Consider the following 22,666-nt stretch of genomic DNA (forward strand, 5'->3'; position numbering starts at 1 on the left):
GAGTCTTGCATGGGCCTAGTCTTTCTGTGGGTTGTCTTGAATTTAAACATTATGGAGGGCATGGATGGATTGGGATTGTGCTGATTTTGCAGTGTTTTTCGATTTTTTGGTGCTCTATAACTGAACTGATGTTCCTCTGTCTTCCATTTTTTTTAGGTGCACAAGACTCAAGAGAACCACCAGTGCCTGGAAGAAGTCCTGCAGCGGTGTGTGTGTGCAGCATAACGTCACGCGACGTCACGTCTGGCCTCAGACAACTCTACAATTCGTGCAACTGCGGCCTGCTGTCTGACCTGCTCTGAAGAAGATGGCCCCGCCCCCAAAGAAAGTTCTCCGTAGCTCCTCTAGCAAGAAAGTTGCTAGTAAGGAGCAGAAGAAGCAAGTTACCAAGGAGGCTGGTGTGCCACCCGCCACTTTTTTTGGGAGCAAAAAAAAAAGTACGCCTGCAGCAGCAGGATCTGCTGGGGACCAAGCTGGGAGCAGCACCCCTGCTCCATTGGGTTCAGTGCCTCCACCACCACGCCAACTTAAGTCAAAGCCCTTGAGTGCTTCAGAGGCAGTCAGTGTACTTCTCCAATCACCATCGACCAGTGATGTTGGCTCATCGCAAGAAAGTAGCAGCAATGTCCCTGAATCAACACAGGTTGTTGTAACTCATCTGACAAGTGTTGAACAACCACAGCCGCAACAACAACACCATGTGCAAGTACACGCCCAAGTACATGTGGAAGGAGAGGCAGCAAAAGGAGATGCGCAAGCAAAGGTGCATGGAGGTTCACAAGTGCCCACAATAGTTGTTCCTCCCGAAGTAGGGGCACATTTGGAAATCGACAATGAAGCCGAGGTATCATTGGAAGCCACTCCTCCTGATGATCATTCATTGTCTTCCACATCCCTAGCAAGGAAAAGATCAAGGGGGGTGTCTACATCTTCTTCAAGCCCACCTCCTTCTGATGATACAGATCCAGCTTGGGAACCACAACTGCGGTCTGACAGTGAGGCACACCATGATCTGACACCGGTACCTAAGCGTAAAAGGAAGGTCGTCCAAAAACTCAAACCTATGGAGTGTGATGAGGCTCAACAAGAAGTGACAGATACTGCTGGTGATGAAGCCTCTCACGATGACGACGAGCCAGTCATCACAAAGGTCACTGCAGCCCCACCGGGCATGCAGCAAAGAGACATTTTGACCCTATCCCGAGAAGCTGCTGAGCGTGATGATGATGTCGGCGAGGAGGCAATGGAAATGGAATCATTAGATTTGGAGTTAAGTAGTACACCAAAACCTACAGCTTCCATATTTCTTCGCAAGAAGGTACCCACCTCGTCCTCGACCTCAATTCGTGGTGGTGAAAGTGCAAAACGTACTGAAGTTCGGCAATCCACATCCTCCACTTCATCTGGCATTAGCAGCAGGACCACCACCACCAGTATCGCCGCCTCCTCCGGCCCCCGAAGACATTTCAAGTCTCCAGTTTGGGACTTCTTTAGTGTTTGCCCAAAAAAGGAAAACGTAGCCATTTGTAGCCTTTGTAAGCTTCGATTTAGTCGTGGTAAGCTTGGTTCTAACTATGGTACCGGAGGCCAGAGAGGTCATCTTGAGAGAGCGCACCCTGTCCAATGGTTTCTGCACCTAGAGGCGGTCAAGAAAGCCGGAATTGCACGTAATGAAAACGTTGATTTTTCATCTGCTGATGACGAGGAGGTAGAAGACGATTCAAACACTTCACTTACACCCAGTTCCCATGTCAGCAGCACACCCCATGGGAGCCACACTAAGAGTGTGGGAGAAAGTGAGACATCAATGCGGAAAAGTTCATCAGCGAGCGTAACTGGGTCGAAGAGATCATCATCATCCCGTAAATCCTTGGTCCAGGGCAACATTAAAAAGATGTTGTTTACAGAAGCGCAATATGAACGCAACCACCCAATGACCCGTCTGTATAACACTAAGCTGGCTAAAATGCTAGCTCTGGACCTTCTCCCTTTTTCTTTTGTAGAAGGGGTTGGTTTTCTAGAATTAGTGACAGCGCTCTGCCCTAAATGGAAGGTTCCTAGCCGGTTCTATTTTGCCCGAGTTGCGGTTCCAGCACTACATGAAGATGTTCTGAAGGTGATTGGGGCAGCTTTGCAGAAGAGTGCTGTTCACACTATACATCTGACAACAGACATGTGGACCAGTGGCGCAGGCGCTGATTACATGTGCATCACTGCACACTGGGTCTCTTTTTCAGGGGCTAAAGCAAAGCTAAACTCAGGTGTTGACACTAACATTGTTTTTAAAGGTGCTCGGAAACATGCAACACTAGCCATGTTTGGTTTGGAGAAACGTCACACAGCAGAAAACATTTTGGATGTCTTTAACACAAAGGTCCTTAACTGTCTGTCCCCACTAAAACGCAAGGTTGGTTATGTTTCCACGGACAATGGCGCCAATATAGTTAAGGCCATGAGGGACGGTTACTATTTCAGAGTGCCGTGTTTGGCGCACTGTATAAACCTGGTTGTCCAAAAATTCTTGGGTAATAAACGCAGTGCAGCGTACAGTGTATTGGAGACCTGCCGAAAAATTTGCAAGCATTTCAGTCATTCTTTTAAGGCCCGGAAGCAGCTGAGGAGCCTGCTATATCAATGTCAAATGCCAGTGAAAGCACTCATCCAGGAGGTGGTAACACGTTGGAACTCAACCTTCTACATGCTTGAGCGTCTGTATGAGCAGTATACGGAACTCGATCAATATTTCTTGAAAGAGGGTATAGAGGAGCTGAGGATGGGTGGGCCGCAATGGAACATAGTTGAAAGCCTGACACGCATGCTTCGTCCTTTTGAGGTCTTCACGCGTGCAGTCAGCAAGGAGGACTCTAATTTGGGAAAAGCTATCCCATTGTTGTACATGCTGGAGGACCAACTGAAGGAGGTGTGTTCTGTGTTTGGAAAAGATGACAAAAAGCAAGACTCTTTGCTTCTGGCTGAGCAATTATTAGAGCTCCTACAAGGTGATGAACGTCTTAAAAAGATCCACTCAGAACAGCATTACATTTGTGCTACTATTCTGGATCCACGCTACAAAAAGGCGCTGGCAGGCCAAGCATTCTTTCCTTTTGATGATGAACATGTTCCAAAGTACAAACGTTGGCTAGCCTTGTCAGCCAAGAAGTTTGAAACAGAACGGCTGGAAATTGAAGGAAATGGCAGTACATCAGCAGGCCATCCCCAGTCAAAACAATCCACTTCTGCACCTGTGGCTGTGGCACAAGTGACCTCTCAGCCGTTAAAGACACCGGCAACCGGATCATCTGCACGAAAGACAACAGAAACATTGGAGGCTGAAGAGGATTGGCTAGCTCTGCGTGGGTTTGGTTCTCAAAAGGTCAGAGGCACAGCAAGAGCTAAGCAAAGTGGAGGTACCTTGGATGAGGACCTTGAGTCGATGGTGAAGGACTATCTGAATGACTCAACAGAGGTCTATGTTAATTCTGACCCATTGGCGTATTGGCATGGGAAAAAAGAATTGTGGCCACAGCTCACCAACCTGGCTTTAAACTACTTGTCTTGCCCACTCGCAAGTGTGTCTTCTGAACGGGTTTTCAGTGCGGCTGGTGGGATTGTAACTCCCAAACGGAGCCGCCTCTCGCCCAAAAATGTGGAGGGGTTAACAATGATCAAGATGAATCAGCACCTCATACCACCAGATTTCAGAGTACGAGAGAGCGTGCCGGATGAAGAGGAGGTGGCCAGCAACATAGATGAGGGAATTTCTACTCTGTCAGGTGACACTGACCTCACCCTGCCTGAATTCGCAGAGTATGATGACGAAGCCTTATTCTTATTCCTGGACCGTGATAGCGACTTCGAGCCCTGAAAATGAGACAACGAATCAATAACTTTCTTTTTCATCCTTATTCACTTTTATTCCTGTGTGTCTGTCTTTCTTTGTTGTGCACAGTTAATATAATTCAAACTTTAATCAGACAATCACAAAAACAAGCCCATCAGCAGAACTGTCTTCACTTGTTTGCTAATTTATTTGAAGGTGCCGCAGTCTGCATTCCTCAGGTTCACAAGTTCAGAAGAACATGCTCCTCTATCCTCCTCCTCCAGACTCCTATTTCCATCAAAGCAGAGGGCTGGTTTACGCCCAATGAAGAAAGACTCAGCACTTGTGGGGGTGTTGTTCTACCTCTTTGCAGGTGAGTTGACGGGTCTGGGGCCATTGCTGGGAAGCACTAAAAGTGGTTTGGACCAAATCCGAGGCGGAATTTTTTTTGTGTTTTTGATGACTTGCTTGCCTTTGAGGTGCTCTTAGGGGGGGTTCCGTCTGTTTGTGGGTGAGTTTCGTGGTCTGGGAGCATTGCTGGGACACTCTAATCTTGATTGCATTTGCTTTTCAGGAAATCCGTCGTGCCAACCCCGACTTATGGCCTAGCTACGCAGCGCGTTTGGACCGAAGGCCCAGAAATATTGCAAGTATGAGATTTTGCTTTTGGCCTGTTTGGGGGTGTTATGCTTCTTGGCGGGTGGGTTGCCGGGTCTTGGGGCATTCCTGGGAAGGTCTAATACCGGGTAGAAGTGGTTGGGACAAAATCCAGGCCGATTTTTTTTTTGGCTATTTCTGACATTTTGCTCTATGTAGCGTTTTCGGGGGCCTGTTTGGGGGGCTTCCTGGTGTTTGTGGGTGAGTTTCGTGGTCTGGGAGCACTGCTGGGACACTCTAATCTTGATTGCATTTGCTTTTCAGGAAATCCGTCGTGCCAACCCCGACTTATGGCCTAGCTACGCAGCGCGTTTGGACCGAAGGCCCAGAAATATTGCAAGTATGAGATTTTGCTTTTGGCCTGTTTGGGGGTGTTATGCTTCTTGGCGGGTGGGTTGCCGGGTCTTGGGGCATTCCTGGGAAGGTCTAATACCGGGTAGAAGTGGTTGGGACAAAATCCAGGCCAATTTTTTTTTGGCTATTTCTGACATTTTGCTCTATGTAGCGTTTTCGGGGGCCTGTTTGGGGGGCTTCCTGGTGTTTGTGGGTGAGTTTCGTGGTCTGGGAGCACTGCTGGGACACTCTAATCTTGATTGCATTTGCTTTTCAGGAAATCCGTCGTGCCAACCCCGACTTATGGCCTAGCTACGCAGCGCGTTTGGACCGAAGGCCCAGAAATATTGCAAGTATGAGATTTTGCTTTTGGCCTGTTTGGGGGTGTTATGCTTCTTGGCGGGTGGGTTGCCGGGTCTTGGGGCATTCCTGGGAAGGTCTAATACCGGGTAGAAGTGGTTGGGACAAAATCCAGGCCGATTTTTTTTTTGGCTATTTCTGACATTTTGCTCTATGTAGCGTTTTCGGGGGCCTGTTTGGGGGGCTTCCTGGTGTTTGTGGGTGAGTTTCGTGGTCTGGGAGCACTGCTGGCTATATATACTTTACTTTGCAAGAGGTTTGAAGCAAATCCATGGTGGCAGAGGGGACTTAGGGCCTAGCTGCAGAGCGCGCGCGGAGTGATTTGGGAAATTTGTGAAAAATTGACTACGTCCCCATTTTTGTACTTTTGCTCTTTGGCTGTTTGGGGGTCTTCTACTCGTTTTCTCCTGGGTTGACGGCTCTGGGGCCATTGCTGGGAAGCTCTAATACCGGATAAAAGTGTTTTGGACCAAATCCCAGGCGGAATTTTTTTTTGTGTTTTTGATGACTTGCTTGCCTTTGAGGTGCTCTCAGGGGGGTTCCGTCTGTTTGTGGGTGAGTTTCGTGGTCTGGGAGCATTGCTGGGACACTCTAATCTTGATTGCATTTGCTTTTCAGGAAATCCGTCGTGCCAACCCCGACTTATGGCCTAACTACGCAGCGCGTTTGGACCGAAGGCCCAGAAATATTGCAAGTATGAGATTTTGCTTTTGGCCTGTTTGGGGGTGTTATGCTTCTTGGCGGGTGGGTTGCCGGGTCTTGGGGCATTCCTGGGAAGGTCTAATACCGGGTAGAAGTGGTTGGGACAAAATCCAGGCCGATTTTTTTTTGGCTATTTCTGACATTTTGCTCTATGTAGTGTTTTCGGGGGCCTGTTTGGGGGGCTTCCTGGTGTTTGTGGGTGAGTTTCGTGGTCTGGGAGCATTGCTGGGACACTCTAATCTTGATTGCATTTGCTTTTCAGGAAATCCGTCGTGCCAACCCCGACTTATGGCCTAGCTACGCAGCGCGTTTGGACCGAAGGCCCAGAAATATTGCAAGTATGAGATTTTGCTTTTGGCCTGTTTGGGGGTGTTATGCTTCTTGGCGGGTGGGTTGCCGGGTCTTGGGGCATTCCTGGGAAGGTCTAATACCGGGTAGAAGTGGTTGGGACAAAATCCGCGCGGAAAAGCCTTTAGTTTTGGCACTTTTTGTAACTTAGGGTTCGTTAGGGTTAGCCCTAGCAGCAGGATTGCATGTGTTTCGGGGTGTTCTAGATTTTTCCAACTGAGTTCTGGGGTCTTAGAGCACTCGTGAGAATGTGTAATTTTGGTTGCAAGTCATTTGAAGAAAATCCATGGTGGGAAAGGGGGGATTTGGCATAGTTAAAGAAAGCCTTTGCCACTATTCTTAACTTAGGGTTCGTTAGGGTTAGCAGTATTTCTATTGCATGTGTTTGAGTGGGGGGGGTTTCGAGTCTTGGAGCGATGCTGGCTATGGCTACTTTTGCTTGGTTGCTTGCAAGTGGTTTGAATGCAATCCACGGTGGGTAATGGGTAATTAGGAAGGGGGTACTTCGGCCTACTTTTACTTTCAAAGTAAGTTTTGTCACCAGTTTTCTGCTGGGCCTCGTTTTTTGAGATTTGATTGGGGGTCTTCTACATTTTTGCGACTGGCTTTAGTAAGGGTCTGGGTGGGAGCACTGCTAGGAAGATCTAATTTTGTTCTAAAACACAGTTTACAGTACACCTAGCTTGAGGGGCAAGATCCGCTACATTAATTTGCCCATACTTATTTATCCTTCAAAAGGTGACTCAGAGTACGCACTTTCAAAAATATTGTACTGTCTACTAGGAAAATCAAATTGTGACTTTTTGCACTCCACAGCCTACATACCTTATATTTATTTATCAGTGGTGTTGTAATATTATACCACTTCCTGTTTTTCGTTGAATAATTACAGGCCGGGTTTCAGTCTCTGCAATGGGGAAAAAAGGATGGAGTCAGGCTTCACAGTAGCGAGCCACAATTCAGCATCAGGCAGGCAGTGGACAGGGTGTCTTCTGGTGACCAACATCGATGGACGAGGCGTCGGCTGCAATGGAGGAGTGCCGCTAATAGGAGGATTTTTTTTCTGCAGGCAACTTACTTACCACTTCCAACAGGACCACTACAACCACATAGATACAGTATCCCTTGCCTTTTTCTCTGACTGTGACTGCATTTCTTGGCTCTCTCTCGGCTTCTACATTGATCCCTTAACACATCACTTAGTCCACTCCACTATCACATCTGCACCACACATAGTCATTTGTAAGTGCTCCTACGTAATTCGCAAGTCGCAGCACGCCCCAGGCCGTAGAGGACTGGGATGGCCCCAATGATGAAGCATGTCACCAAGGGGCAACCCTGGTGAGTGAGGGGACACCTAGAAAAAAAGCAATTTCTCCTTTTCTATCTACTATACCTTCCAGACCAACCCCACTGAGTGTTGTTGTGAATGGATTTATAGTGACCAGCAAGGCTCTCGGGTATCTGGCTACAGAGACCTTATGTTGAATATCGTTATCAATAATTTACACATAGGCCCTTTACTGCTGCATTCTTTCTTCCACAGTTGTCCAATGTACTACTTACTTTTCACTGACATGCATGCAGTAGTGCATGCACTTTCAAAGATTGATGGATAGGTTTGTACCCAAAGAATTGTTTATGTTCAATTGTTTGTCTATGCTGTGCTTTTTTTTACAGGGTGTCTTCTGGTGACCAACATCGATGGACGAAGCGTCGGCTGCAATGGAGGAGTGCCGCTAATAGGAGGATTTTTTTTCTGCAGGCAACTTACTTACCACTTCCAACAGGACCACTACAACCACATAGATACAGTATCCCTTGCCTTTTTCTCTGACTGTGACTGCATTTCTTGGCTCTCTCTAGGCTTCTAAATTGATCCCTTAACACATCACTTAGTCCACTCCACTATCACATCTGCACCACACATAGTCATTTGTAAGTGCTCCTACGTAATTCGCAAGTCGCAGCACGCCCCAGGCCGTAGAGGACTGGGATGGCCCCAATGATGAAGCATGTCACCAAGGGGCAACCCTGGTGAGTGAGGGGACACCTAGAAAAAGAGCAATTTCTCCTTTTCTATCTACTATACCTTCTGTCAGGTTACGCAGCCCCTAAGCGCCTACCGTACTATGAAACTACATTTCCCATGAGTAGGCGGGAGACTTGCAGGAAGTTTATCTGGGGAACAGACGCGCTTCCTGTTGCGCGTTATTCTGGTTTCTGTTCTGCACCGGCATGAGAGCGGACGCTCTGCATGCTTTTCTATCGTGTCTCCTGTGGACTATCACCTTCCCCCGTCCCCCCCCCCCCCCCTGAGGCTCAGTGGGGATCGCTTCCGTGTTCTGTCCTTGGCGGTAGACGGACTTCACGCGTCTTCAGGTAAAGCCGCTCTAAACTCTTCGGCCGCCCGTGCGGTCAGCTGATTACTGCCTGAACGGATTGTTAAGGGAGGTTCTGTGACTGTTTTCTAACAAAATTCTAGCTTTGATGAATTCCTGTTTGGTTGAATTGTGTGTGGCGGAGCACAGTGGCGGTCTATACCACGTGTTAGCGTTCACATCGGGGATCGTTTTTGTACTATTAAAACGGAGCGCGGTAGTAAGGACAACTACGCGTCTCCGTTGTATAACTGTGTATTTCAAAGGACCTCCATAACTGGGCATGTAGTGAGGTAACTACAGGCTACCCCAGTTCTCTTTGTGTAGTGCACCGTGGGGTGTGTTGTTGGCAGAATTCAGTGGTGGTCGCAACAGCAACTACGTTTTTCTGTTTGACCTTCACCAAAGATTCTCTACTGGGTCATTACTTAGAGAGCGCAGTGTTGTAGTTCTTGCTTCCTACACACTACCGTTTCCCTCTTCCTTTTTGTTGGACCATACATCTTTGCTTTGACTATTTGAAACCCCCTTTGTACATTGAGTCCTCTACCATGTTTGTGGTATGTTGTGAGTAGTGGGTTTGATGTCTTAGTATAACGCAAGTGTGTTTGCTGCGACAGGAGTGTGTTCGTTAACTATATGTTTATGTGTTTCTTAGGCCTTCCTCACAGATTGTGGCAGAAGGGCTATAGTATTTCCTATCCAAGGTCATGTTTTCTTGGTGCTCAGGTACTTGTCTACTTCCTTGGTTATTTAGTGAGACTATATGAGAGTACCCTTGTATGTTAGGACAGCACTTCACTGATGCCTGTCTTGTCTTCTGTTACAGGTATCCTTTCCCTGCTGACCCTACCTTTACCCATCCCACATTTTTTATTTTAGTTTGTTATTTTTCTCCCCCGCCTAATGGCTCGAACACCCTGTGTTTACACTTCTGGGTGTTGGTGACATTTGGAGGTGGAACCATATTTGCATCGACTGGATCACGGGGAGTAAACCTGACACCTTCCAGACCAACCCCATTGAGTGTTGTTGTGAATGGATTTATAGTGACCACAAGGCTCTCGGGTATCTGGCTACAGAGACCTTATGTTGAATATCGTTATCAATAATTCCACACAGGCCCTGTACTGTCGCATTCTTTCTTTCCACAGTTGTCGAATGTACTACTTACTTTTCACTGACATGCATGCAGTAGTGCATGCACTTTCAAAGATTGATGGATAGGTTTGTACCCAAAGATTTGTTTATGTTCACAATAGTTTGTCTATGCTGTGCTATTTTTTCTTGTCTCCCAAAACCTTTCCCAAAAACCCCCGTACCCATCCATTTTTCAAACCCTAACCCTCTTCCCCCGGGCTGTGTGGTTTTGATTGATGTGTGACTAAATTATTATTACAGCAATAAATCCACACACTTGCTGGGTGGGGAGGATAAGGTGATAGCAACAGGCTGGTGAAGAAATCCGAGGATATATTCTTACTCTGCTTGACAAAGAACCATTGCTAATGTGAAAGAACTTCAACCGAATTAGTAGTTATACTTTACCATTTGTTAGGCTACAATGTGGCACTGCTCTACTGTACTTCTGTCACCTGCTATATTCTCAGTTGTACCGTTGAATTGCTCAGGAGGACAAACCAGATTTCATTATCTTTTTTTTCATAGGCATGCAACTGCCACTGTATCACACCACTAGTACCACCGCTATGAGGAAATTTTATCCGACCAAGATTGCCAACGTTATTCGGTGTTTCCCGTGGAGCCAGCCCTGGGTCTAGCCCTACTTTCAAACACAAATTACAGGTAAGATAAGCGTTTGGTGGTTTGGGGGTATAATGGAGTATTAGTACGAGAGACGAGAGACTGAAGGTAGTACTACTAAAGTCCTAGGACTCTTGGATTCACTTCACTTAGTCTGTGAGAGGCACTTAGTGTTGAAAACATTTGGGCATTTACACTTAAAGGAAGAAAATGGAACTAAACTTTCAGGAAAACAGTCAACGTTAAACCCCCACCCACCAGGCAAGCAGTAAAAAACAGGTATGCTCAGATAAAGTTTGAAAAAGTATATTTATATCCCTAACAAAATAATCTCCCGCAAGACCCTCCCTAACCCCAACGATTGTCCCGCAAAAGTCCCCAAAAACCCAACTCCCAATTCCCACCCCCCAAAAGTCTCTAAAAAAGGGGCAAGGGACACTATGGGTGGATGCTGTTAACTTTTTGGGCCAGGGCATCATGCTCCTCGCGGAGCAAGGCGAGCTCCTGCTGAAGGCGGGACACCATCAGGGTAGTGCGGCGCAGGCGTGCCTTCACTGCCTTGCAGGTGCAATGCCTGTGAGAGGCAGCTGTTGGCCTTGCTGCTCGGCGGTGGCGTTTGCCTTTGGCAGCCCGGCTCAGTCTGGGTGGACCACTGTGCTGGGTGGCAGCCCGTGGGGCCACGGAGGCCGATGCAGACGACGTTGTTGTAGTTGTCGACTGCACACTTTCCACGTCCTCCAGGGCCACCAGCCGCCGATATTCCGCAACAGTGGCCTCGATCCTCCGTTGCCGGGCCGCTCTAGCCAGCTCCTTCCTCCTTGTTCGTTTGGAAGGAGAACCTATATGAAGAAAGAAAGACATAGTCTGTAACCAATGCTCTTTAAGATTAACTCAATCATTCAGCAGAAATTTGTGTTGCAGTACAACTAGCAACTTGCAAGCGCATTACATAACTATTGAGGCCAGTATCTATCTAACCTCACACTTCTTCATCCTTGCTCTAACATTAGTGGGAGTTTAAGGAACAAATTCTACGAGCACTGTGGACTTCCATTGGAGTCGACTATGAAAGTACACCAGTCTTATTCTTCTTCTTATCTCTTGTTGTGGAAAATTGGTACGTTATTTTCTGCAAGCCGGCATAATGCCAGCGCAGTAAACTTGCACCCGAGAAAAAGAGACGCACGCCATGAGGAGTGACCTAGACTTGCGTTGCCGTTGTGTTACTGTACCCGTCCAGTACATGCAGGTGGTAAAGCTCTTACTTTTCTATTACGGGTGGCACTGAGAATACTCTGTTACAACTCAAGGGCTACTGCTTAATTAATTTAACTTTCACCCTACAGTGGAAATGAGTACTAGAAATGGAAAATTGAAGAAGATAAATAATCTGATTATCTATCACTTCACATGGGATGTTTTTGCTTATATATGGGATGACTTTAGGTGCTTTGCTTTTTATTGAGTGACCAGTGATACATCCACACATGAATGACTGAGTACTACTAAACTTATTAAGAGAGGTAGGGAGTGGCCACCATAATAACCGGATCTATGCAGTGCTTGCAATACAAACTACTGCTACTATTTATGGTAGTATTTGGACAAAATTAAAAGTTCTTTTCCTTGCCTTTCCTACACTGGAACGGACGTGCGGGTGCAGTGTTACATGCTCTTCAAAGTTACACTTAGTTCATCCACTGACCGTCTACTCTCTCTAGATCATGGGTACTCACAAACTTTCTCTCAGGGGCTACATTTACAGTGTAGTTTGGGGCCGAGGGCCGCACTGGTGGGGGCGGAGTCAGAGGGGGCGGGGCTAAAGCAAAACGATAACTTGTGACCATGAGGTTGCACACAGGTCCCTGCAGCAGATGCCCTCATCCACTGAGCCACCAGACCCAGCATTTACATACATCTCTCTCCCTCCTGCTCTCCCTCCTGCCCTCCCTCTATCTCTCTCTCCCTCCTGCCCTCCCTCTCCCTCCCCCTCTGTCATCTCACTGTGTGTGTGTCTATCTGTGTCAGCCTTCAGCCCGGGTTGAGACCGCTTCCTCAACGCGCACACACAGACAACAACACCAAAGTACTTAACAGGTCTTTAAAAGACCATTAACATATTATTGAGGCTTTGTTTGTTTTAGCGCCCCTGCTTCTCCACCCTGACAATGACTGCTTGCCCGGCCCCACAGAGCAGAGGCTTTGTTCTATTTCACCTCTTTGTGGCCTTGCATCTCCACTCTGCTCTGTGGGGGCCGGGGGAGCAGTGATTGTCAGAGTGGAGATGCAGGGGCGCTAACAGGTGAAATACAAAAAAGCCTCTGCTCTGTGGGGGCCGGGGGAGCAGTGATTGTCTGCAAGGTCTGCGCACCGCCAAGGAAGGCTTGCCGGGCCACCACCGGCCCGCGGGCCGTACTAGGAGTACCCCTGCTCTAGATACACATATGCTATCTAAGAGTCAGATAGTAGCATGATCCAGGTATATGGACACATACAGTTTCTGTGTCACCCACCCAGGCTGTTGTCCTTCCACCCATCATTGCTTCATCATTCACCCAGCCATGCATCTCATATTCTTGCCTTCCCAGCTAGTCTTCAATCTCAATAAGTAAGGAATATATAAGAGCTTACCTCTGGCCGCCACCACCACCGTCTCAACTCTCACAGCCGCCGCCGCCGCCTCCTCCCCTGAAGAATCGCCCTCCGCGTCGAGCACCACCACCTCCACACTGGCCCCGCCACCAGATGTTCCACCTACAAAGTACATTTAAGAATGTTAGAATAAAGCACTCACTAGTCACTAGTATTTGGTCTAGGAATGAAGACATGTGAAAACAATGTAATTTGTGACTGTCTACGTTAAAGTTAAAAAAAATGTCCCTTTTTCCAGGGAAGGTTGTCTTGCTGCACTTTTTGGCACAACTGATGAAGGCTGTTTTTTTAACACGCACCATTTTTCTCCACACAGACAGAAGATGGACTTCTAACAACAAGATCAAGTTGAAACCAGGTGAGAGCTCGGCTCGACCACAAGAAATGTCTTCAATTAATCGTCAGCACTAACCACTTTTCCATTATCAGTTAAACGTTTAGTTTTATTATGACTTGATTTTAATAAATGTGTTTACTTTAATAAAGCTTTTAAACTTAAATACAATCTGTGTTTTTTGGTCCAGACTAGAGTGACTGAGCGAAAGGTTTTGCAATTTTTGCAAGCATGAGTCCAGATAGAACACTTCAAAAGACATTATGGACAATCCCAGAGGACTGCACTAAGTTGATAGAGCTATTGCTGACTAGAATCATGGGAGTTTCGCCAACCGTGCAATCTTAGTTAGCTACACAGACAGACTAATAAGAATAATCTAGTAATACCACAGGGAGTCATAGTAGAGGCAGGATAAGAATTTAGATACAGTCTACAAGAAGAGCAAAGACAATTTTGAAAAAAGTCAAATGAGGAACGCTAGGAAAAATAGGTACTAGTCTAAAATGAAAACTTACTGGGGCCAGCAGAGGAGCCCTCCCCTGCCCGATCCTGGCCCTGTTGAACAGCATCCGCCGCCTGCTGCTCCTGTGTCCTCCTCTCGCCCCTGGGGGGAGCTGACGTACAACATGAAAGAAAGAACAGAAAACATGGATGATTGTTGCTTGTCAATGTCAACCAAATCAAACATTTCAAAAGAACAATAACAAAATATTTCCGCGAAATTATATTGATTATGGTTACTTTTCATTTATTTGCGGACCTGTGACTTCGAAAGTCACGTAACTCACTAAACAAAGTACTGAAACGTTCACCTAGGACTGGCAGGCAGCAGTCCGCAGGCAAGACGCAAAGTGACAGACAAACTCCATTGTGATTTCAGTCAGATCAGTGACAACACTAACAGTTGCCTGCTACATTACCAGTCATTTAAATAGTCAAACTATCAATCCACCGCCACTATTTTTCTTATTGTCAGGGTTACAAAGGAAGGGGCAGATTTAAGCCCTTGCGGCTCTTTTGCGCCGTTCTTGCGTGACTTTTGTGACGCAGCAGCTAAACAAAAAAGGGCGCCATGGTGCGGCGTATAATATTATAACAACGTGACGCATTTGGGAGATGCATCCCGTTATAAAGCCCTGCGCCATCAGGGGGCGTTCCGGCGCAAGGGAGGGCATTCCTGCGCTGGAACACATCCTAATAGTGGCTGAGGGAAATCTACAAAATATCAATCAGTCACCTTTAGGACAATGATGCGTCACACAAACCCTGCACCTGCTTGAAGCAGACGTACGGCTTGACCCAGCATTGGGGAGATAGGGTACCCCAGAGCATTGATGGAGCTGCGCCATCGTTGCGACGCAACTCCAGCAGTAAAGCTTCGGTGACGTTTTGGGCCCATGGTGCGCCGCATTGCAAATACGGCGCACCATGTTTGGTGGTGGTAGCGGGCCGCACAATTAATGGCGCATCCCTGCTACTTTGCAGGGATGAGACGGTAATTGTAATTCTGCCCCTTAGGGGCATACTTACTTACGCGTTCTGGCGCATCTCCAGAGATGCGCCAGATCAAATGCGTCAAGCAAAACTACCCTTGCGACACGGCAGATGTGCCTCATTTACAATGCGGCGCGCCCTGGCGCAAGGGTAGGCACTTGCGTGACGCATCTCGTCACGTAAGAGCGGCGCATCGCTGGAGTCACGTCGCCAACGCAATGCAACTCCAGTAATGCTCAGGGCCACCCAATACTTAACATGCTGTGTCAGTCCTTTCGCCTGCTTCGAGCAGACATAAGGAATTGAATTGACGTAGCAGCGTCGCAGAAGTGCCTGCGTTAAATCTTGTACATTTCACGCAGGCAATTTTGCGAGGCGCACAGCCGCTGGACCGCCCACCCTGCGTACTAGGAACGCACCCATTGTGGTGCAGGCCCATGGCTTTATAACGTGACGCATCTCCCTAGATGCGTCATGCTGTAAATGACTCGCAGGGATGCGGCACGTTTACGCCGCTGTTGCGTCACGCAAGGCAACGTAAACGTGGCGCAAGGGGCTTGTAAATGTAATCTGCCCCCTAGTGTCTAGCATTACGCAGTTCTGTAAAGTACACTCATACATAATAGTTACTCAGGCCAATGAGACCACGAAATAGAAAACAAATAAGCATAGTAGCAACGCCACTGAGAAGGAGAGCAGTGCACCTGAAATGCACAGAAGATTTTGAAATATAATTTAACTACAATGTAATCGTCATCAGCGGCATTATTGGCTTGCTCCATGTAAAAAACAAATATTTGCAATACAACAACACAGAGCAGGAGAAAACATCATAGTAGTGAGTGATTAAATGGCTACTACTACTCACCAAGCCCGGGGATCTCCAAGCCGAGCTGGTCCAGCAGGTCGCGCTCGCGGTCCAGGAGGTCCGTCCAGCGATGGGTGACCTGGCTGTAGGTGCGCTGGACCCCGTAGAGGTGGGATATGGCCCAGCACACCTTCTCCCACCGCTTCCGGCGCTCCCGCATGTTGTAGCCGCCGGTCGCGATCCTGCCGCCTCCCGCGATGGTCCTGGGCAGGCGGCGCTGGACGAAGTAGACCAGCGCGCCCACTTCCTCCGGGCTGAATATCTCCCGTCGCGTCACCTGCTCCCCCCTCAATCTCCCGCATGCTGTCCTGCCACTGGGTCCAGCACTACTCCCCGCCGCCGCTGCGGCCCTCAAGTGCCTGGGCAGCTTCACGGCGCCTGGCTTGACCATGGTCTGGGCAGGTAAGGTAGGAAGAAGTAGAAAATTAAGAAAGAATAGGATAGGGAAGAAGAAAAGAAAAGAGTTTAAAAAAGTAGTTTAAAAGTAAAGAAAAATAGCAGAAAAGACAAAAATATACAGCTAGGAAAAGAGAGGGATAGATAAGAAGCAAAATCGTAAAAAAAAAACTGAAAACAAGCAAAGGATGGCAAAGATACCAAGAGGATTAAACACCATGCCCAGACACAGGAAATGAATGAAAAACAAGATGGCCGGCGCCCGTTCACGAGCGCGAAAGAAAGTTCGCGCGAGATTTTCCTCGCGATCTCGTGCGAAGCTGTAGATTTCCCGCGCGATCTCGTGCGAACCTCTACTCGCAATGCGCTTACTGCGCGAGATTATACATAGCGGGCGGAAACGGAAATACGTCACGGAAACAAAATGGCCACGCCCGTACTCGACCTTGGGGTAAATTCGCGTGTTGCGCTGCAAGCGGCTCGCGAATACTGCAAAAAAACTCGCGAAACAACAAGCCGCAAAAAAATAAAATGCTCATTCGCACGAATTGGCGGCTTCCGCGGTCGGTTTCGCACGACGCCGCGCCCCGCGAATAGCGCGAAAAAAACCGAAAAACGATTTCAGCAAAAGCAAAAGCAATGAGCAGGTGCAAAAGGTCAACCTCATGATTTGTAACGATTCTTTGTAGTGCTTCCTGAGGGGGCCCTCCAGAATTCGGTTGCCTGCTTGCAACTATTTTGTGTGACCCTGCTCTGACCTTAACTGTATGCCACAAAGGTCCTGATTTACAGCTAAAGGAGCAGACAAGCAGGTGCCAGGCTGGAACTTTAAATTCTTTCAGTGACACATTAATTAGCCCCTAATTCATTATTGTCAGTTGGGGCAGGGCAGGTGTTGTAACTAATTTTGCAACAATGAAAGCACTTAGCAAGTGCAAAAGATCACTAATCAGGGCGCACTAAGGAAGCAGGTGCCAGCTAAAAAAATATTCTGTGACACATTAATCAGCCCCAAATTAATTCAGGTCACTTGAGGCAGGGAAGGTGTGCTTTGCTTTGCCGAAAATAATGTACACTGGACAACCAGAGGGTGTGGTGATGAAACAGAGGGTGGCATGGGTGGGCCAGAGGGTGGCATGAGTAGTCAGAGAGTGGCAGTGGTGACAGAGAGTGGCAGTGATGAAGAAGAGTGTCCCAAACAGGCTGGACACGTAGAAACAACAAGTTCGCGAAACTTGCGACCCGACAGGTAAGTTCGCAATTTGCGAAAGTGTACAAAACCCTCGCGAACTGGCAGAAACACGGGCGAACACAAAAAAAAATCCGCAAATTCGCGGGAATTCGCGGATTTTGCGGATTGCGAATCCGCAAATCCGCAAAATTCGCGAACGCGAGATCCGCAAAATTCGCTCATGCTTACACAAAACTCAATCCCGCTCGAGGACATGGGAGGCGACTGCGGAGCGCACCATCGGCTGCCCTGGTCCCAGAGTGTAGACTGCAACTGAAGACTTGGATGCGGCGCGGGTGCGCCACCGCCCCTTCCCCTTCCTTTACGATCCTGCTCGGCTGGGAGTGTGGTTGGCTGGGCTGACCCGCAGCAACTATCTGCATCCATCTTATCCAACAGCTGCCTGTGGAGTCGAGATCCTGCTGGCGCCCTCTGAGATACCGGGGCCGGCCGGACCCACGCGGGGGGCACGGCTGGACTTCGGAGGGCCGAGATCCGGCCATTAAATGCGTGGATGGCGCCAGGGTTCGTTCGCGGCCTTGGAAGCTGAGCACTGGGTCCACGTCCACACCAGCTCCCAGAACTACAGCTGGCAATCCTGCGCTTCTCCCCACTCCGTCTCTGGTTTTGGCTCCGGGACTTGAGGGTCGGATGTGAGGCGCACCTCCGCTGCCCAGACCGCAACAGGGGACACCCGAGTGGACCCGAACTCGGTGAGGTGTCGCCGCCCCTCCCCCTCAACTGGTGATCCGCCATTTTTGGGTGACACGGGCCAAGGACACAGCGGGGCCTTTCCTGGACGTCAGCCGGATTCTACGTGGCTGGGGGACCACGGGAGTCGTCGCGGTCCTGCCGATGCCAGGGACACACCAGTGGGGCCAGCCGGGGCAACAACGAGGAAACGTGGTCCGACTGCGCAAAATCTAGCTGCTGCCGGAGGAGAACCGGAGGACGCCGAGGTCTAATAGTGGCCACGGGAGGTGAGCGCCAAACTTGTGCTGATCCCCGCACTGTCTCCCCGCCGCTGACACCTTCTTCCCTCTACCTCCCCCCTAGCTGGGCTGTCACGCGGGCGGGATGGAAACGTCTATTGCTCCAGGGGGGCCATATCTTCTTGCTGCCAGACCTTGCCTGGATGACCCCCGGGGATAGGGCCCTGGTCGGCTCGGTTGTCCTGATTGAGGCCTGGGGGGTGCTGCCGACACGTGGAGATGACAACATGCCTTGGGCCCGCTGGGTGTCCCACTTGGCTGGAAGAGGCCGGGGAGGACCTCAAGACGGTACTGCAACTCCTACAGTGATCTTTGACCACCCACAGGTGGTGCATGCTGATTGCTGCCTTTGTGGACCCCGTTGAGGTGGTGGTGGACTCCCCAGAGACTAGCCCATGGCCCGTGGAGCCGCGGCACGGCTGTGATATACAATCCACATCTTGGACTGGTCAAGAACCCATCTGTGCTTCGGTATTGCCAGCTGACCTGGGTTTGCACACACATGGGCCCCCTTGGTCCCCTCCTGCAGCAGAGCTGCCCTTCTCTGGACACACGTCAAATCCCACACTGCTGATCACCCTTCCCCCCGTGTCCCACGCTACCACTCAAGATGGGCAAGGATAGGCCCGGAGGTGCAGGCCCCAAGCAGGGCACCATTGATCAATTCATGGCGCCCACTGGGGGCGCCACGACCGGAGGGAGGAGTGGCTCGACACTGGATAATGCGGCCCTCCTGGCAGCAATCAACCATGCCCGAGACACACAGGATGCCAAGATCGGAGCAGTGGGGTCCGAGGTCTCATTTCTACGCTAGGGAAAAAAGGTGAATAAACTCATGGTGGTGTCGTAGAATCTGGCCTCCAGGGTGAAAGATGCGGAGGGTTGAGCGAAACGAAGTAACCTGAGTTTTGTGGGCCTGCCGGAGGGCTGCGAGGGTGGCTCGATGACCTGCTTTAGCACCAAGGGGCTTACAGACCTCATACCAAAGGATCTCCTCTCCTCTCCTCTGCCTTCGTGGTGGAACGAGCCCATCAGGCTTTGACACAAAAACCTCCCCAGGGCGCAGCTCCCAGGCCAGTCATTGCCAAAATTCTCATACTATTCTGATAGGGACATAATCCTACGATATGGCAGGACTCACAGAGACGGTTTTCAACACAACTCCCGATCCAGCATGGTGTTTCCAGACTACCCACGCCTGGTCCAACATCAACGCCAATCCTTCACCGCTGTAAGGCGCAGACTTTGAGATCTGAACCTGCAGTATATGCTGTTATATCCAGCCAGGATGCATGTGATATACACCTCCAAGTCATTCTTAATTGACACTCCTGAGGCCGTTTTTGATTGGATAGATGAGCGCTCCCAGCTTAGACCGAACTCTCCACCAGTGGTTGATTCAGACTCCTCTCGCAGCTCCCGCAGTCCACGGCCACGCCAAACAAAGTCCAAAAAGTGACGAGGCTCAGGATCAAGTAAGATGTCGGCAAGGTGAGGACGGCCACCTTGAACGTCCTGGAGCTCTACAGGACACCAAATCGCAAGTTAATTTGGGATTAGATTGCTTAAGACTATAAATGTGATAGTTCCTCTTGGTGGGCGTGGGGCTAGACCGTGGGACTACTAGGCCACAGACTTATTGAGTCCCTTGTTTCATATGTTTATAGGGTGGGTAGGGCCCATTGGTGCTGGTATGGGGGGTCCCCCTGTTGGGGGCCTTCTGTTCCACGCACTGCGACAGATACTCCTTGTTAATGGCAGTGTCGGGTGGTGGGAGGTGGGTTCTTAGGGAAATTTAGTTTTACAATGTTAGTGTTTATGTTCTATTCAGACTTTGGGGACGATCTCCTTGCTCTCCTTGTTCTTGTATCAAAAGATAATGGTGACAGGTGATGCTACTTCCTTTGGGGACCTAACAGTGGTTTCGCGGAATGTCAGGGATCTTCTAAATATGGTGAAACGGGGTGCTGTCTTATGTCAGGCAAAGAGGTATGGGGCAGGCATCCTACTTTTACAAGATACCCATTTATTAGCTACCAAGGCCCCCTGTCTCGCCCGATTTGGCTTTCACCATATATATCATGCGGGGTTTACTAGGGGTTCCAAGGGCGTGGCTATTCTTATTGTGATGGTTTCCCGTCCACGCCGGATGACACATACCCCTCCACCATGGCAGACAGCGGGACCCAAGCCGGAAGTGAACCAGGCGGTCTAATTGCTCATTCCGGAACTCTCAGGCCGGTAATTGCAAGTCCTGGAGGAGAGGCTATAAACGCGGTACGGGTGCTGAACAAGTCGTCAGGGGAGGTACAGGAGAGGAACACGGAGAACAACGCGGACCAAGAAGGCGAGGAGGGAAGCCTTGTACTCAAGACCACGGAAGAGGAGGAAGCACTACAGTGGCGGGACCTGCCCCAACTGGAGGAGAAGACCAAGAAGGACAACTGCTCTAGGAGCAACGCCCTCGAGACCGGTACTCCAGCAAGGGAAGCTGAAGCTGCGACTCCCCTCCCCGTGGCCCAGGAGGCCGTGGGTTCAGGCAAATGCCAGGCTCCTTTTTGTTTTGGGGTTGGTGGGAGGGAATACAGGGCACGGCACGTTAGCACACTGTTACCTTCCCTCGCTTAGGCACCCCAAAGTTAGTATCCGGTGGCGGCAGCACAAATCCCTATCATCTTTCATAATCCCAAAATAGAGACCTGACACTAATTCTGTTCTTATTTCCTTCCGGTTCCCTATCTGAGGAGATGGACACCTGTACCCCAGGACCAGACCAGACCTGGAACAACCGCACAGATGAGACAGCCCGAAGTACCAGGAAGGAACCCATAAGAGCCAAAGACATTCCAAAGAACAAAATCAAATTTTAGTTATTTTTCTTTCTTTTGTTATCCTTAATCTTGCTCTGAGCTTCCAAACGTCAGCTTACCGAAGGCGCCTGGAAAATACTGAACATAAAAGACTGAGAACCAACCCCTCCCCTCCTTTAGGAAAGCCTCCTTTTCTCTCCAAACCCAGGACTCCTGTGCATCCTTTCACGTATAAGAAAGACGACAGAACACTGTCGAATAAGGGGCACAAGTACACTTATACACCGCAGAGTCCAATTTCAATATACTGCACACAAAGCTGACTTAGGAGGCCGCTTTCTCTTTGTTACTGGCATAATGTATGGGGAACAGGTTACCATAGGCAGTATCTATGCTCCTCCCCCCGTAGGGACCGCCTTTATAGATAAACTATTGGGTGTTTGGGGCGACATACCCAAGGGTGTGACCCTATTGGGGGGCGACTGGAATGATACCATGGGGCCAATTGATAGACAACGCAGCTCGGACGGCACACAATTACCAGGCCCAACTCAGTTACAAACACTGGTCTCCACCCTTGGTTGGTCCGACGTGTGGCAAGAATACCATCGCACTAAACACAATTTTACATACCTGTCCACATTACATGGGTCACAATCTCGATTAAATTAATTTTTTGTCCCCGGGTGTGTCTCCATAGATTCTCCAATGTGACACATCTGCCCCGCGGCTATCCGACCACTCTCCAGTTGCTTTACAGTTTCACACCCATTTCTGGAAACCCCCCTTTCGGTGGCGAATGTCCCCATGGCACCAACGGGACCTTGCGAATCAGGATATGCTCCACACAGCGATCACTACATATTTGGAGGATAACAGCCCCACTGCCCCCTCCCGGAGTATCGTGTGGGAAACTCTTAAACCGACTATCCGCGGTGCCGAAATTAGTTATTGTACTAAAGAAAAACATACGCGACGGGAGCAAATGGAGGATCTAGAGCCCTGCCAGGCGACATTGGCTTCCCAGCTTAATATGGACCTGAGCCCCAGTATTCAGCGGAACCTGTTGCAGGCACAACAGGAACTCAGGCAGTATCTAATGGGCGAGGCCAAGGAGATTTGGGAGGCGTCACGGCACCGGATTTATCAATGGGGTGACAAGTCAAGCAAGATGCTCCATGGGCTCTGCCAGGCGGATACATCCCTGGCGGTTACACCCGCCATTCGTGGCATAGGTGAGTCTCTACACACAACACCACAGGGTGTTGCTGAGGAATTCGCGAGGCACTTCACAACCCTCTATACACGACAGGAACAGATTTCGGCTGAACTTATAGTGGAATTTCTTGTGGACATCCCGCCCGACAACTCCCTGATCACCTCCGCGAACAAATAGAGGCCCCTATTACAGTGGATGAGCTGACTGGGGCCCTCAACGCGCTTCATCCTGGTCGCGCCCCTGGGCCTAAATGGTTTCCAATGGAATTCCTAAGGCCGAACATACACAATTTGGGGTCTCAT

The sequence above is a fragment of the Lissotriton vulgaris genome, chromosome 1_1 (genome assembly GCF_964263255.1).
Source record: "Lissotriton vulgaris chromosome 1_1, aLisVul1.2, whole genome shotgun sequence".
NCBI lineage: Eukaryota > Metazoa > Chordata > Amphibia > Caudata > Salamandridae > Lissotriton > Lissotriton vulgaris.